Genomic DNA, 13,330 nt, shown 5'->3' with positions numbered 1-13,330 from the left:
TGCGCTATTATTTATTGGATAAAAGGCAAGGGGGCAGGATAAGGAGTGTGAGTCATCTCCAGTGACAGGTAAGGTCACGTGGATCTCGTGTCCACCGGTCGGGGGCCCTTCCTTGTTTGGCAGCCGAGGCGGAGACAGAGAGAGGACAGCTTATGCCGTTATTTCTTCTATGCATTTCAAAGACTTTTAGTACTTTCACCAATTCTGCTACTGCTATCTAGAAGGCCGAGCCCGGTGTACAGGGCGGAACATGAAAGCAGACCAGGAGCGTGACCGCTGAAGCACAACATCACGGGGAGACAGGCCTCCGGATGGCTGCAGGCGAGCTTGACTGATGTCGACTTCCACAAGACGTGGTGGAGCAGAGTCTTCTCTAACTCCCCCGGGGAAAGGGAGACTCCCTTTCCTGGTCTGCTAAGTAACCGGTGCCTTCCCAGGCACTAGCGCTACCGCTAGACCAAGGTCTGCTAAGTAACGGGCGTCTTCCCAGGCGCTGGCGTTACCGCTAGACCAGGGAGCCCTCTGGTGGCCATGTCCGGGCGTGACAGAGGGCTCGCACTCTTGTCTCCTGGTCACTTCTCACCGTGTCCCTTCAGCTCCTATCTCTGTGTGGCCTGATTTTTCCTAGGTTATAGTTGTAGAACAGAGATTATTATAATATTGGAATAAAGAGTAATGCTACAAACTAATGATTATTAATATTCACATATCATCATCTATATTCTATTTCTAGCACAAGTATTCTTATTCTATATATTTTCTTTATTACACTGGAACAGCTCATGCTCTCAGTCTCTTGTCTCGGCAGTCTACTACCAGGGAGGCTGAGGCGGGAGGATCACTTGGCCCCGGGAGGCAGAGGTTGCAGTGAGCTATGATTGCACCACTGCACTCCAGCCTGGGCAACGGAGCAAGACCTTGTCTGAAAAAAAAAAAAAAGTGAGATTGTCTTAAAGAAAAATAACTGAGCTGTTACTGAAAATGTAAAAAGTTTTCAAGTGAAAATTGAAATATGGAAAACGTATCTGCATTCTTGAACACGATAATTTTTTCAAAATTTACGGATTTTTCTGAGGAGATCAAGGGTAATATTACTGAATTTCAAAATATTTTTTAGTAAAGTGTATCAATATTTGGAACATCTGCATTATTCGATGAACCAATATTTTCCCAATGGCCATGCCAATATGATAAAAATCATGATTGGTAAAAGACCCATTAACATTGAAAATAGACTTATAGGTTTTAATGTTATATAGCAGAAAAAGCATATGATGTGGTGTCATGTCTCCCATTGCAATAACCTGAATAAAGCATTTGTTTGAAGATCAAAGAAGAAGAACAATAGTTGGCCAAAAATACTTAATTTTTTTTTTTTTTTTGAGATGGAGTTTCACTCTATCACCAGGCTGGACACAATCTTGGCTCACTGCAACCTCCACCTCCTGGGTTCAAGCGATTCTCCTGCCTCCGCCTCCCAAATAGCTGGGATTACAGGCACTCACCACCACGCTGGCTAATTTTTGTATTTGTAGTAGAGACGGGGTTTCACCATGTTGGCCAGGCTGGTCTCGAACTCCTGACCTCAAGTGATCCGCCCGCCTCAGCCTCTGAAAGTGCTGGGATTACAGGTGTGTGCCACTACACCTCGTCCAAAAATTCTTTTAAATTATTCTTCCTTTCTACAATTTCATGTCTGTGTGGGGCACTATTTTCTTCACACACTTAGTCAAAACAACATATTGCAACAGATTGAATTCAGAAGCAGATATGAGTATCAAGCTGTCTTCAGTTAAGTCAGACATTTTGCAAAAATGTAAGAACATTGCAACTCTTCAAACTGTTTGGGGACTTGTTTTATTTTAAAATACTATTTTGTTAGCATGAACTGAATTTATTATTTGTAAACATATTACTAATTTTTTTTTTGAAGTGGAATCTTGCTCTGTCTCCAGGCTGGAGTGCAGTGGTGCGACCTTGGCTCACTGCAACCTCCACCTCCTGGGTTCAAGTGATTCTCTGGCCTCAGCCTCCCGAGTAGCTGGGACTACAGGCGCCCGCCACCACGCCTGGCTATTTTTGTGTGTGTGTGTGTGTGTGTGTATTTTTAGTACAGATGGGGTTTCAGCATGTTGGCCAGGATGGTCTTGATCTCTTGACCTTGTGATCCACCCGCTTCGGCCTCCCCAAGTGCTGGGATCACAGATGTGAGCCACCGCACCCTGCCAATATTTACTAATTTAGAAGTCCTAATTTCTCTTATGATAATCATTAATAGAAATAATACATATGAATAAAGTTGGGCGAGAGAGAAAGGTTTGGAAGTTGTCAATGTTTTTTCCTTTTAACTTATTTAAAATTCAAGTGTCATGTCTACAAAGTGGCTGCAAAACTCATAAATTAAAATAGAGACCTTATTCCTCCACACTCCTTCCTTTAGTTTCATTTTTTCCTCCTATCATAGGGTTTATCACTATTATTTTTAATCTTGTCATCCCAACTAAATTATGAAGTCCTGCAGAAAAAGAAAGTTATGTGCTTTATTTTTTACTTATTCGTACTTAGCACCATGAATTTCTTAGGGATTGTTCTTTAAAATAAAAATTAAATAACATCAGGCGTGGGGGCTCACGCCTGTAATCCCAGCACTTTGGGAGGCTGAGGTGGGCAGATTACCTGAGGTCAGGAGTTTGAGAACAGCCTGGTCAACATTGCGAAACCCCGTCTCTACTGAAAATACAAAATTAGCCAGGCGTGGCGGCGCTCGCCTGTAATCCCAGCTACTCAGGACACTGAGACAGGAGAATCGCTTGAACGTGGGAGGCAGAGTTTGGAGTGAGCTGAGATTGTGCCACTGCAATCCAGCCTGGGTGATAGAGCAAGATTCCATCTTAAAAATAAATAAATAAACAAACAAAAACATCAGTTAGCAATGTTGTCATTTAGGCATATTTAGGTATTAATTCTATCACTTACCAGACCTTAATATTTTAAATTGTTGATCATGGAATTTGTTGATTTGAATCTGAACAACCTTAATTATTTTCAAGTAGTTTTTCCTTCAATTAAATTATATTAACTTTATATTTATTTGAAATAATTTATTTTCATGTTTTTATTAAACTTTAATCAATGTTTTGTGCTTTTATAGCCATGTGAAATATTGATTTGTTTCTTAAATATTGATTTTAAAAACAATGCAATCAGTTGATATTTATTATTGAAAAGTACTAGAATTTCACAATCTTAATAAATATTGATAATTATTGTCATTTAGAAAAATAAGACTGGTGTAGGAATGAAGACAGAAGAAGGAGTAAGAAAGGTGATTGCTTTTGATTTTGAGTATTTTCTTTTCTTTTTCTTCTTTCTAGTAAAAATTGGGTCTTGCTATGTTGACTACGCCGGCCTTGAACTCCTGGCCTCAAGTGATACTCCTGCCTCGGCTTCTCAAAGCACTGGGTTTACAGATATGAGCCACTGTGCCCAACCTGATAATTATTTTTATGTCATATTGACAGGTTGTAGACTAATAAAACATTTTTATTTCGTTTATTATTTCAGATTCAGGGGTACACGTGCAGATTTGTTATAAGGATATATAGCATGGTGCTTAAGTTTGGGCTTCTATTGATCCCATGAACCGGATAGCGAACATAGTACCTAATAGTAAGCTTCTCAGGTCTTGCCCCCTTCCCTCCTCCCTACTTTGAAGTCCCTAGTGTCTATTGTTCCCATGTTTACATCTGTGTGTACCCAAGATTTAATTCCCACTTATAAGTGAGAACCTGTGATAGTTGGTTTTCTGTTTCTGTGTTAAGTTGCTTGGGATGATGGGCTGCAGATGCATCCATATTGCTACAAAGAACATTATTTCATTCTTTTTTATGGCTGCATAGTATTCCATGATGTACATATGCCACATTTTCTTTGTCCTATTCATCATTGATGTGCACCTAGGTTGATTCCATGTCTTTGCTATTGTGAACATATTAGTGTATGTGTCTTTGGGTAGAATAATTATAATTTATTTCTTTTGGGTATACACCCAGTAATGGTTTTGCTGGGTCTAATGATAGTTCTATTTTTTGAGAAATCTTCAAACCGCTTTCCACAGTGGCTGAACTAATTTGCATTCCTACCAAGAGTGTATAGCCATTCCCTTTTCCATGTAGGCTTGCAAAAATCCGTGGTTATTATTATTATTATTATTATTATTAATTATTATTATTTTGAGATGGAGTTTCACTCTTATTGCCCAGGCTGGAGTGCAATGGCACGATCTCAGCTCACTGCAACCTCATTCTCCCGAGTTCAAGCGATTATCCTGCCTCAACCTCCTGAGTAGCTGGGATTACAGACATGCACCACCATGCCCAGCTAATTTTTTGTATTTTTAGTAGAGACGGGATTTTCATCATGTTGGCCAGGATGGTCTCGAACTCCTGACTTCAGGCGATCCACCTGCCTCAGCCTCCCAAAGTGCTGGGATTACAGGCATGAGCCACCACATCCAGCCAAGATGTTTTTTAAAAGTAGAATTTTATACTCCTCATTAATACTTTTCCTTCTTGGCATCTCTTTAATTTCTTAGGGCACACACTGAGGCAGATGGCATCTCACTGTTAATCAAGAACAAAAAGTCTTAAATTATGCTAGAAACCACTATAGCAATGTCTGTGTCAAGAGGCTGTCTGCATATCTAAATGTACATTTCACAGTACAGCAAACATTTTTTTTGAACTACGTTATCTGTCAGATTGCCTAAGGCACTGAAATAGAAAATCCCTAGTGCTTGCTGTATTTTGCTAGGTTATACATTAGTTTCTTTTGTTGATTTTTGCTATGAGAGGACCAAAAAGATAGAAACCACAGTATCTGTTTCAATATTCTTTTTTTTTTTTTTTTTTTGAGACAGGGTGACACTCTATTACCCAGGCTGGTGCAATCACAACTCACTGCAGCCTCAACTTCCTGAGCTCAAGCGATCCTCCCACCTCAGCCTCCCAAGTACCCGAGACCACAGGCATGTGACACCACACCTGGTGTATTTTAGTATTTTCTTGTACACAGAGGGTTTTGCCATGTTTCTCAGGGTGGTCTCAAACTCCTGGGCTCAAAGGAACCCCCTGCCTCAGCTTCTCAATGTGCTGTGATTACAGGTATGAACCACCGTTCCTGGCCTTAATATTGTTTTCTATTTGTAAATGGAAAGCTTCAGAAAAGATCCTCAAACAGGACTATAAATGTTTTCACAATACTGTTTGGTACAGCCAGATATTAATAGTATATATAATATAACTCAGGGGTCCCCACCCGTGGGCCATGGACAGGTATTGTCCGTGGCCTCTGAGGAACCAGGCTGCACATCAGGAGGTGAGTGGTGGCTGAACAAGCATTATGACCTGAGCTCCCCGCCTCCTATCAGATCAGCTGCAGCATTCGATTCTCATAGGAGTACGAACCCCAATGTGAACTGCATATGTGAGAGATCTAGGTTGCATGCAGTTATGAGAATCTAATGCCTGATGATCTGAGGTGGAATAATTTCATCCTGAAACTATCCTCCCTGCCATCTGTGGAAAAATTGTCTTCCAGGAAACCCATTTCTGGTGCCAAAAAAGGCTGGGGACCACTGATGTAACTTACATACCAGTATATCACATTTATTCTTACCTTTTGACATATATCCTGAAATTAGGTGTGGACAAGCTGTGGGAGTTAGGTGTGAAATTAACTTAGCAAGTTACACTCCCAGTACAATTCCACACTTCACTAAGCAAATGATGGCTCTTCTTAACTGACAACATCATCACCACCTGTCTCTTACTAACCCTAACAGTATAATAGTATACACGGTAGGAGCCCAGCCAAATGTCTTCCTCCAGCCCCACATCCAATGGCTGGGATGTGCACCCTCTTACCTAAGGTTGTGTATCCCCTTCTCTGCAGCTAGAGCCCACTTGGCCTGGGTTCCATTCCCCACTGCAGAAAAGCCTTCTACTACTGACTGGAGTGGAGAATACATGCCTCAGTTCCGTTGTCCCCCGGCTGTGTATCTCTGAGGTCCATGTTCGACGTGGCTCCCTAGAGTTCTGTCATGGGAGTAAGCACCAGTCGTCTGCAGCATAACTCACTTGGCAACACATCCTTATTTTGTCTTCTTCCTGTTCCCTGTCCCATTCTGTCGCTCCTTGACCCATGCTTCCAGTCTCCTTGGGATCATGCCCCAAATAAACTGCGTGCACTGAAATCTCTGTCTAATGCTTCCAGTCTCCTTGGGATCATGTCCCAAATAAACTGTGTGCACTGAATGCTTTCTAATGCTTCCAGTCTCCTTGGGATCATGTCCCAAATAAACTACGTGCACTGAAATCTCTGTCTAATGCTTCCAGTCTCCTTCGGATCATGCCCCAAATAAACTACGTGCACTGAAATCTCTGTCTAATGCTTCCAGTCTCCTTGAGATCATGCCCCAAATAAACTACGTGCACTGAAATCTCTGTCGAATGCTTCCAGTCTCCTTGGGATCATGTCCCAAATAAACTGTGTGCACTGAATGCTTTCTAATGCTTCCAGTCTCCTTGGGATCATGCCCCAAATAAACTACGTGCACTGAAATCTCTGTCTAATGCTTCCAGTCTCCTTGGGATCATGCCCCAAATAAACTACGTGCACTGAAATCTCTGTCTAATGCTTCCAGTCTCCTTGGGATCATGCCCCAAATAAACAACGTGCACTGAAATCTCTGTCTAATGCTTCCAGTCTCCTTGGGATCATGCCCCAAATAAACTACGTGCACTGAAATCTCTGTCGAATGCTTCCAGTCTCCTTGGGATCATGTCCCAAATAAACTACGTGCACTGAAATGTCTGTCGAATGCTTCCAGTCTCCTTGGGGTCATGCCCCAAATAAACTACGTGCACTGAAATCTCTGTCTAATGCTTCCAGTCTCCTTGGGATCATGTCCCAAATAAACTGTGTGCACTGAATGCTTTCTAATGCTTCCAGTCTCCTTGGAATCATGCCCCAAATAAACTACGTGCACTGAAATCTCTGTCTAATGCTTCCAGTCTCCTTGGGATCATGTCCCAAATAAACTATGTGCACTGAAATATATGTCTAATGCTTCCAGTCTCCTTAGGGTCATGTCCCAAATAAACTACGTGCACTGAAATATCTGTCTAATGCTTCCAGTCTCCTTGGGGTCATGTCCCAAATAAACTACGTGCACTGAAATATCTGTCTAATGCTTCCAGTCTCCTTGGGGTCATGTCCCAAATAAACTACATGCACTGAAATATCTGTCTAATGCTTCCAGTCTCCTTGGGGTCATGTCCCAAATAAACTACGTGCACTGACATCTCTTTCTAATGCTTCCAGTCTCCTTGGGATCGTGTCCCAAATAAACTACGTGCACTGAAATCTCTATCTAATGCTTCCAGTCTCCTTGGGATCGTGCCCCAAATAAACTACGTGCACTGAAATCTCTGTCTAATGCTTCCAGTCTCCTTGGGATCGTGCCCCAAATAAACTACGTGCACTGAAATCTCTGTCTAATGCTTCCAGTCTCCTTAGGATCGTGCCCCAAATAAACTGCGTGCACTGAAATCTCTGTCTAATGCTTCCAGTCTCCTTGGGATCATGTCCCAAATAAACTACGTGCACTGAAATCTCTGTCTAATGCTTCCAGTCTCCTTGGGATCATGTCCCAAATAAACTACGTGCAGTGAAATCTCTGTCTTAAGGTCTGCTCCTGGGGGAACCCACACTAAGACATGGTGAGTCTTCCATACGTAGGAGGAACTGGTTCCTGTTGAAAATGAATTGTTGTGTTTATAGGAGAAAAATTCATCTGTTATGCTGGAAGCAAACAAATCCCACAAGAATCCTGTATCTCCAATATTGTCTGTGTCTCTAGCTGGTCAGGTAAGGAGAGCTGCACTGATGCTGGTAGTTGCCAACACCTGTGAATGACTCTGGAGCCTTCTTGTGGCCCTCCACCTTGGAGGAGGTGGCAAATGCTTAGTAGTCTCCCAGGAGTCAACATGCGGGCACTCACGCTGATCTCCGTATCATTGTGGAGAGTCAATGGCAAGACCCTCTGCCTTCAAAGCTGTCACATTGTATGTGCCTTAGATGCCACCTGCTAGAAGCAAGCCAGGTTTACCTTTGGACACCAACAGCATTCTTTCCATTCATTCATCCTCCTGACTTATCAGACCCTGCTATGAATGACTTGATTGTTCCTCAACTTCCAATTTACCCTCAAAATTGGAAGATTTTCTACCCGTTCAAAGTAAGTGATTTTCCCTTTTTGGAAAGCAGCTCACAAAGAGATTTGTTGAATAAATAAAAATTGATCCATTTTTAGGAAGCATGTATTTGGATGTGTCCGTTGGACATACCTATCATTTGTTGACATACCTATCACACTGTCTGGAATGACATCTCAGTTTTGTCCTTTTTCTTTCAAAGTAGGCCATTGGGAATCACATTTACTTTTATATAGAAACATGATTTTTCCTCTCAAGAGCTTGTCTTTGGTATTTAGCAAAAAAAGCCTACTCCATTCTGTAGAGAAAATCCCCAAATTGTGCAAAACCCCTGGAGAAAGCACTGAGTCCAGGAAATCAGCATTCCAAGAAAAAGACTCTGCACACAGTGTCTGCAATTGTGTGCTGAACTGTTAAATGCAGATGTAGTGAAATTAATAGCTTTTTCAAAATGTACAATATAGTGAATAGGTGTTGCCAATACATTATAATTACCCTGGACTTGTGTGAGGTGGATACTTTGGATGAGAACTGGCTTCCTCAGATGAAGGGAATCCTTTCTGTGAATGAAGAAGACAAGGAGGAACATAGTATTCTTGGGAGAGGCTGCCCTGGTTTTCATGATGTCAGTGGTCCTTTAACCCGAAAGCCCACAGATGTTCTCCCTAACTAACCACAGAAAGTATAATTGTTTACCACCCCCCAAGAATCTTCCAGACTATTTTTTCACTGAGTTCTTTTTCGGAAACCTAGATTGAGAGGAATTACTCCCTGAACCAGGGTGCAATACTCACCTTTGAGCCCTTTGAGCTCTTTGCTTTCTTTCACAGCTTGTTTTTTCTTGCCTGTTTTTCCTGTATTCTTTCAGGCTAAGACTCCCTCCTTTTGGTAGAGGCTTTTTATGCCATTTGGGAATGGTTTGGATAAGCTACCTTAATGAAGGACCACACAACCCTCCAGAGATGATAGAAGACTTTTTGTCTTTTCTGGTAAGCCCTTTCTGGAATAAAGATCAGTGTCTTTCTGGATTAGTCTTGGTTTCTACAGATTTTACTTTCTGTCTGTGAGGTATATATTCTAGTGAATTTACTTTCAAATTGATCTGCATGCCTAGTTTAATATTTTGATCTGCATGTCTAGGTTAAAATTTTTGTGAACAATCTTCTCTTGGTTTCTTATGATTTTGTTTGACTCTTTATCCTTGTTTCTGAAATTCTCCCAAGAGCAAATGTAAACATTCCAAATGGTGGGTCAGGATGGCTAACTAAAAGCTGCCAGGACAGCTGTCACCCTCTAAAACAATGGCCTAAAGCCCTGAAATTCCATGACAGGATTTATAGGATTTTCTCTACTCTTGCAAGATTAATGAAAAACAGAATGGTTGCCCGGTGCTGTGCCTCACGCCTGTAATGCCAGCACTTTGGGGGGCCAAGGTGGGTGGATCACGAGGTCAAGAGATCAAGACCATCCTGGCCAACATGGTGAAACCTCATCTCTATTAAAATACAAAAAAAAAAAAAAATTCGCCAGGTGTGGTGCCATGTGCCTGTAGTCCCAGCTACTCGGGAGGCTGAGGCAGGAGAATCGCTTGAACTTGGGAAGTGGAGGTTGCAGCAAGCCGTGATTGTGCCACTGCATGAGAGTCTGTCGACAGAGCGAGACTCCATCTTAAAAAAAAACCAAAAACCAAAAAACAAAACAGAATCGCATTCTCAAACATTAAGGCATGCTAGGTTTTCTGGGACTCCAGCTGGTTATATATTATGGGTTATATTTTTAACTTGCTGGAAAAATTACATCAAGGAAAACTCAGATCTCCAATAGTCATTATTTGAAAAACCTGCAATTATAGAGTTAACATGTAGAGTTTTCTAAGTTCTCTGTATACCTCTCTCTGTTCTTCTTCTGCCCATTCTTCTTCTGCCCTTTCACTGTTTATGGAATTCTGGCCTGTGCCCCAAATCTTAAAGAGTTTTCAAATTAATGGCTTTATAAATTACAACAGCTTCATGATATCAACAAGTGAGATAATTTTTAGAAATATAAATTTAATTCTAAAATACCGTGTGTTAAGAAAAAGTAAGAAATATAAATTTAGATTTACCTGACTTACAATTGTGTACAATGACAGAATACTTAATTAGAAGTTAATATAAGAGAAAAATAACTAGATAAATATTTATGAAATTAGGCTCTCAGATCAAACAGGTCAAAACCTTGACCTTACAGCAATAATCTAAGGTATGTCTAGCACAAAAATTTTGCTATTTCTGCCATGCAAAAGCAAAAAATAAAAATTATAAATAACTTAAAACCGCTAAAAATCTTTCCTGTCCACACTTGCTAGTCAAGCAAATCACACTGGCAAACAGAAAATAGATTTGCTACTAATTCAAGGTTACATGGAGATTTTATTTTCCTTATACCATTTATCCAGTCCCAGCTTAAATGTAAACATTGAAAATATAACCCTAAACTCATTTGAAACTTAAGAAAAGGTGAAAAAAGTTTTTTAAAAAGTCAAACTGCCATGGAAACTGCTTTATCCAAACTGTGGTTCACAGCACTTATTAGATTACCTATCGTGGCAAATAAATTTTAGCCATGTTTTACATTTTGCCAAAAAATATAATTTGGGTCCAACTGTCTTTTATAAACTGGTGGATTAGTAATACTATCTCATGACTAGAAGTCTAACATAAAAAAACCATGAGATCTGTTATTTGTGTGTGTATATGTAGTCAGATGTGTTTATGCATATACACATGTATTTTGTTATATGTTTTGTCTACATGGTAAAATCTGGTGTAGTGATCCAGAAATCCCTTAATAAAGTCTATTTAGATAAATGGCCTCATGAAATATACAATAATTAACCTAAATGCTTTTTAATTCATGTGACTTAATTAAATCTGTGATAAATAAACTATTCTAAAATTAGTGGTAAAATAAAAATAGAAATATCTTCAAAATGGTCAGTGTACATTTTACCCGAGTTTACTGGTCAGATGGTTTTATATTTGTCTCTTCTAGAAATCTGTTATTATGTGGGTGGCAAGCCACCCAGGTGCCCAGGCAAGAGATGGAGGGCAAGAGCTGTTTCCAGTGTAATAAAGAAAATATATAAAATAAGAATAGTTAAACTAGATATAGATCATAGATATGATTATAAATGAATATTATTAATCATTAGTTTGTAGCAATTACTCTTTATTCCAATATTATGATAATCCTCACTCTGCAATCATAACCTAGGAAAAACCAGACAATGCAGAGATAGGAGCTGAGGGGACATAGTGAGAAGTGACCAGAAGACAAGGGCTCCTTGGTCTAGCGGTAACACCAGTGTCTGGGAAGATGCCTGTCACCTAAGCGGACCGTGGTCTAGCAGTAGTGTCAGTGCCAAGGAAAAGCACCCACTACTTAGCAGACCAGGAAAGGGAGTCTCCCTTTCCCCGGGGGAGTTTAGAGAAGACTCTGCTCCACCACTTCTTGTGGAGGCCTGATCATCTCCCTGGGATGCTGTGCTTCAGTGGTCACGCTCCTAGTCCGCTTTCATGTTCCATCCTGTACACCTGGCTCACATTTTAGATAGCAGTAGCAAAATTAGTGAAAGTACTAAAAGTCTCTGATATGCAGAAATAATGGTATAAGCTGTCTCCACTCTGTCTCTCTCTCTCCCCACCTCAGCTGCCAAACAGGGAAGAGCCCCTGTCCAGTGGACATGTGACCCACGTGACCTTACCTATCATTGGAGATGGCTCACACTCCTTACCCTGCCCCTTGTCTTGTATCCAATAAATAACAGTGCAGCCTGGCATTTGGGGCCACTACTGGTCTCTGTGTCTAGGTGGTAGTGGTCCCCTGGGCCCAGCTGTCTTTTCTTCTCTTTGTCTTGTGTCTTTATTTCTATGGTCTCTCATCTCCACACACGAGGAGAAAACCCACCAACCCTGTGGGGCTGGTCCCTACATTATTAGTCATAATTTTGGTTGCTATGTTAACTTTTTCCTAGAGTTATATTTATGTAGATATGTTATATGGATTTCTATACCCATATAACTTTCTATATTGCTATAAAATTGTTCTCACCCATAAAATACTGATAATACTGATATGTGACAGATTTCTTGCTTCCTAAGTTTTCACTATAATTTAAGGTTACTACAAGTTTAAAATTCTAATTAATATAGGCCAGGTACAGTGGCTCATGCCTGTGATCCCAGCACTTTGTGAGGCCGATGCGGGTGGATTGCTTGAGCCCAGGAGTTTCAGACCACTCTGGGCAAGATGGTAAAACCCCATCTCTACAAAAAATACAAAAGTTAGCCAGGCATGGTGGCACATGCCTGTAGTCCCAGCTACTGGGGAGGCTGAGGTGGGAGGGTTGCTTGAGCCCAGGAGGTTGAGGCTGCAGTGAACTGTGATTGTGCCACTGCACTCCAGCATGGGTGGCAGATTGAGACTTGTCTCAAATAAAATAAAATAATAAAATTGTAATTAATATGGATAATTCTTTTTGTGGGGTGAGGGAACAGGATCCCACTGTCTCACCCAGGCTGGAATGCAGTGGCATGATCATAGCTCACTGCAACCTCAAACTCCTGGGCTCCAGCAATCCTCCTGCTTCAGCCTCCCAAAGTGCTGGGATTACAGATGAGAGCCACCATGCCTGGTCTAACTAATATGTTTAATTCTATATGAAAGTGTGCCTTAAAAAGTAGGACGAGTTTTTAATAAGAAAAAAATGTATAAGAAATGCCTACAAATATGCTCTTTATTGAGAAATAAATAATAATTTTATACAATTTGAAGGTTATTTAAAGGTTGTTTCAAAATATTGATTCAGGAAAGACAGTGAAATGCAAAAGAAGAACCAGTAAGTAGAAGAGAGAGATGTGAAGAAAGTTATTGATAGGGAAATGGAGATAGGAGAAGGTTGAAAAGAAAAGAAATATTTCACATGACAAAGAATCTTGTGTGGTAAATTTTCATCCTAAACTAAAATGCCTAGTTATTTAAGAGGGAAGGTACAGGACAAAGTGGAAAGCCCA

The 13,330-nt window shown here is 40.7% G+C and overlaps 1 long non-coding RNA gene across 1 annotated transcript; it reads left to right on the top strand.

Moving 5' to 3' along the window:
• Nucleotides 1-1,095: 1,095 nt before the first annotated feature.
• Nucleotides 1,096-12,518, top strand: LOC129026124 (uncharacterized). The gene is made up of 3 exons (XR_010125258.1): nt 1,096-3,325; nt 4,919-5,162; nt 9,145-12,518. It is a non-coding gene; the product is annotated as an uncharacterized LOC129026124 (long non-coding RNA).
• The last annotated feature ends 812 nt before the right edge of the window (nt 12,519-13,330 follow it).

Source organism: Pongo pygmaeus, chromosome 22 (assembly GCF_028885625.2).
Source record: "Pongo pygmaeus isolate AG05252 chromosome 22, NHGRI_mPonPyg2-v2.0_pri, whole genome shotgun sequence".
Lineage (NCBI taxonomy): Eukaryota > Metazoa > Chordata > Mammalia > Primates > Hominidae > Pongo > Pongo pygmaeus.
Note: the sequence above shows the minus strand (reverse complement) of the source record. Positions and strands in the feature narration are given on the sequence as shown.